This window comes from Lygodium microphyllum, chromosome 26, assembly GCF_053477565.2.
Source record: "Lygodium microphyllum isolate KBCC chromosome 26, Lygodium_microphyllum_v1.1.10, whole genome shotgun sequence".
Taxonomy (NCBI): Eukaryota; Viridiplantae; Streptophyta; class Polypodiopsida; order Schizaeales; family Lygodiaceae; genus Lygodium; species Lygodium microphyllum.
The window spans coordinates 50,039,615-50,044,590 of NC_141160.1; positions in this window are offsets into that span (position 1 = coordinate 50,039,615).

The window sequence follows — 4,976 nt, forward strand, 5'->3', positions numbered from 1 at the left end:
TTCTGGATGAAATGCAGATGAGAAATCAATCTTTGTGCCTAGATTTGCAAACAGTGTAATCCAGAAATTATTACAAAATCTAGAATCTCTATCTGAAATAATCACTTTCGGCAATCCATGGTTAGTAAAAATAGTTTTCAAAAATAACTGTGCTGCTTGTGATGCTGTTAAAGTTTTCTTACATGCAATGAAATATGCTTGCTTACTAAATCTATCTACAATTGTCCAAATCATGTCATGGTTAGATTTAGTATTTGGTAAGCCAGTAATGAAATCCATAGATATATGTTCCCAAGGTTTAGATGGAATAGATAAAGGCATTAATAACCCATACTGTTTACCATGATGTCTTTTTATTCTTTGACAAATCAGACATTCGGAAACAAAATTAGACACATCTGCATCCATATGCGGCCAATAAAAATCTTCAGTTAACATGCGTAATGTAGAAATGATACCTCTATGACCTTGATATGGGGGACAATGAATTTCATTCAAAACAAAAGATCGGAATGGAATAGTAACACACAGTCTCTTTTCAAAGAACATGAATCCATCATTATATGACAATGAATCAACAGGAATGAAATTATTTTGAACTAATTTTTGCCAATCAGAATGAAAAGTAATATCCTGGTGATATGTGTCTTTCATAGTAATTAAAGAATCAAAAGATATGATAGAAATGTTATGAATTGCAGGTCTTCTACTCAATGCATCAGCAACTACATTTTCTTTTCCAGGTTGGTATTGAATGATAGGATGGAAACTTTGAATGAATGAAGCCCATTTGATATGGCGGTCAGAAATTTGGGGTTGGCTAAGTAGATGTCTAATGCTTTGCTGATCGGTCTTTATCATGAATTCTGAACCCATTAAATAATGCTTCCATTGTTTCAATGCTTGGACAACTGCTAAGAGTTCCTTGTCATAAGTGGAATATTTAAGCTCAGAGGGTTTCAGTTTAGAACTAGAATATGCTATTGGATGGTTGTCTTGCATTAGCACGGCTCCTATTCCTGATCCGCTAGCATCAGTCACAACTAAAAAGAATGGTCTATTAAAGTCAGGTAATTGTAGGACAGGGGCATTGGTCAATGCACGTTTGAGTAAGTCAAGGGATTTCTGCTGGTTTTCAGTCCATTGATAAACAATGCCTTTCTTAAGAAGTTTGGTCAATGGTAAAGCAAGTAATGAGAAATTACGTACAAACTTCCTATAGAAACTAGCAAGACCAAGGAATGAGCGTAATTCATGTACATTTTTAGGAATAGGCCAATGCAATATTGCGTCAATTTTCTTAGGATCAACTTTTATTCCTTCTTTTGATACAATATGACCTAGATATTCTATTTCTGTCTTAAAGAATTCACTCTTGTCAGGATTTGCAAACAATTGATTTTCTTTCAGTAATTGAAAAACTAATGATAAATGCTCATAATGCTCTTTTTCACTTTGACTGAATACTAAAATATCATCAAAGAAAACAATCACACAATATTGATATTTTAGAAAAATACGGTTCATCATTCTACTGAAAGTAGCAGGTGCATTAGTTAATCCGAATGGCATAACTAAGAATTCGTAATGGCCAAACTGTGTCCTGAATGCAGTTTTAAATATGTCGGATCTATCTAACCTCACCTGATGATATCCAGATTTAAGGTCAATTTTACTAAATATAGAAGATCCTTGCAGTTTGTCCATAAGGTCATCAACTCTAGGTATAGGATACCTATTCTTTACAGTGATCTTGTTTAATGCTCGGTAGTCAATACACATACGATAAGTATTATTCTTTTTCTTGACTAAGAGCACAGGTGCACCGAATGGGGAACTGCTAGGTCGAATTAAACCTCTATTGAGTAATTCTTCAACTTGACTCTGGATTTCTTTTTGTTCTATTTGATTTTGCCTATATGGGGCTTTGCAAGGTGGTTGTGTACCAAGTATTAGGTCAATCTTATGGTCTTCTGGACGTGATGGAGGTAAACCTGGTGGTAGGTCTTCTGCAAAACAATCCTTAAAATATGCAAGAAATTCCTTATGCCTAGGGTGCATATGAGTTTCTTTTGCGTGCAATTGATTCACCCAAATGAGATATGATTTAGTGTTCTTGCGTAGTGCACGTTTTGCTTGAGTATGCGAAAGCAGTGGAAACATATGAGATTCATGCATACCAAATAATGTAATAGATTTTCCTTGAAAATTTATATTCATTGTGTGTGTGGAATAATCTATATTGGGATTATGTTGGTGTCTCCATGGCATTCCTAGAATAATGTCGCTAGACTGTAATGGGACAACTAAGAAATTTCTTCTTTCAATATATGGACCAATTTGAATTTCTAAATTTTGAACTTCTTGTGTGCCATTGTACCTAGTGCCTAAAAATGCAGCTTTTATGCGATAATGCGTAGGTACAGTATGCAATTTCAATTCCTTTACCAATTTTGCTGAAATAAAGTCATGCGTACTACCGTCATCATGCAATACAGTTCTTTCTTTTCCATGCACCATACATTTCATAGTCAACAATGAATGTAAAGTAGGCATACCTGGTAAAGTGTCGGAAGTAGTAGTAGGATCATCTTCTTCTTCAGTGAAGTCCGGCATATCCTCATGCTCGTCCTCGTCCATAGCTCCAAGGTAGTTGATATGTGCTGATGGTTTCTTTGAATGACAATTTGCTGCGAGATGGCCTGGCTGGTGACACTTGTAGCATACGATAGGCTTGGCTTTGGTCACATTATTTGCAATGGCTGGGAGTCTGGGTATATTTGGATTTGCTTGTTGGATAGGCTTAGGATTTGGATTGACAGTGGATGGTAATGCAGGTGGTTTAGGCCAATTCTTGCGGAAAGATGGTGATGAAAAACGACCTGGATTAAACCTTCTGAAATTTGAATTGAATTGTTTAGATCCATAATTACCGTTTGCTTGGAATGGCTGTGGTCGTCGATCTCTTCCACGTAACTTATCTTCAGTGTCGTGAGCTAAGGAGATAGCGTCTTCAAGGGTAGCAGGCTTGAACATATTCACCTCAGCGTAGTAATGTCCAAGAAGTCCAGACATATACTTCCGCTTATGTGTCGTCTCTGGTACGTCTTCAAGCATGCGTAGCTGTAAGAGTGCATTCCAAAAACGTTCTGTATACTGTGGAATAGGCTCACGATCGCGTTGTTGAAGTAAATCCCATTGCTTGATTGCCTTCTCATGAAATTGCGGTGGTAGAAAATTTTGCATGAACTTCTTCTTGAAATCTTCCCATGTAGCAGGACATTCTATGCTCTTACGGACGATAGTCCACCAAAGTGATGCTCTATCTATCAGATGATTAGTAACACACTTGATTTTATCTTTCTCAGGATAAGTTTCCTCATGGAAATAGTCATCAAACTGGCTAATGAATGATAAAACAGTCTTTCCTTCTCTTATGCCATTGAAAGTGCGAAACTTGAAACTTCGTTTACTTATCTTGGATTCCTTGCGAATGGTTTGTGCTTCAAGAGTGGCGTCGATGGTACGGCGTATCAAATCTTCAGCTTGAGGTTCTTCTTTATCAGTGGACGCTCCTTGTAGCTTTGTCAATTGCGCTTGCAAGGCTTGCCTAGCTCTTCGCTCTTCGTCCAATTGCAGCATGATAAGATCCAGCTTTTGTTCCATGGTAGGCTCGGGTAGGTCGTCTTCAGCCATAGGATCATCCATATGTGGGGAAGTCATCCTGTAAAACTCAACAAACCTTTCTCACTCAAAATCAGTTAGCGGGATGAGCGTAGCTCAAATTTGGGGTTACAAGGCTATGTATTTTTGGGTATTTTCTTCTTCAATTTTCAGAAATTCTGAAATATTTCTATCTCTGTTTGCTGAAAGTACTTCAACGAACTTGTAGATAGGTAAAACAGCTTGCTGCGAACAACTTTCCAGTTCTGAGTTTTTGCAAACGAACAAGTCTTCTAGGAGTTTCGAGCGTTAGTCAGTTCTGATTTAGTCTGACTTGCAGAGTTGCAGACTTAACAGACTTGCAGGGTTGTTGACTTGCTGAACTTAGCTGATTTGCAGGACTTGCAGGACTTGATTAGTGTCGACTTGCGAAACTTGTCTTCTGGAGTGCGTGACTCGGAGTTTGCAGACTTATCTGCCTTCACTGACTTGCAGAGTATAGAGATAACTTAAGCTTAATTAGTTAAGCTTAAGCTTAATAAGCTTAAGTAATGGAGAAATAGGCCGCCGTTTTTCAGTCGTGAGGGGGGGGGGGCGTTTTTTGATTCCGCGCGGATTTTTCGGAGGTATCTTCTTGCCAGTCGATTGACGATTTGAAACTTTTTTAAAGTTTCTTAAGCTTAAGACTAAGCTTTAAGCTCAAACTAAACTTGATTAGGAAAGATCTTATCTGTAACTCCACGACTTCATGAAGGAAGTGTTTGAGTGGTCCTCCGCCGACAGAGAGTGGTCCTTCGCGATCTGAGAGTGGAAACAGGGGTTCTTGATCGCCAGAAGTCTGCATGTATCGACGGTTCGCGACGAGATTGACTGTAGAGGTCGTTTGTTCCTGGAGCTCCGCCTTCGCCCCAGATTGGTAGCGATTGGAAGCCCTTGATCTCTGCTCCGCTCTGATACCACTGGTGCGCAGATCGGACGCAGGTAGCTCACGTAGTGAATTCCCAAAGGTCCCCAAGAACAAAGTACTCTACTTTTTAGCACAAAAACCCATGTAAAAGCAAGCACGACATGAGACAAGAGACAAATTGGGTTCAATCTCCCCCATGCCTTGTGTGAGCGCTTCACAAAGCATGTATTTAATGTATATTTCCAATCTTTATGCTCAAAAATAGCCCAATTACAAAAATATACAAGCTTTTAGCTTTTGAGTTTGCTTTCTACCAAAAATAGGAAAATAAAGCTAATGGACGGTGCCCATAGAGTTTGGCACGCCCAATCTCAATGTCCAAATAGAAATAACATATCCAGGCGCA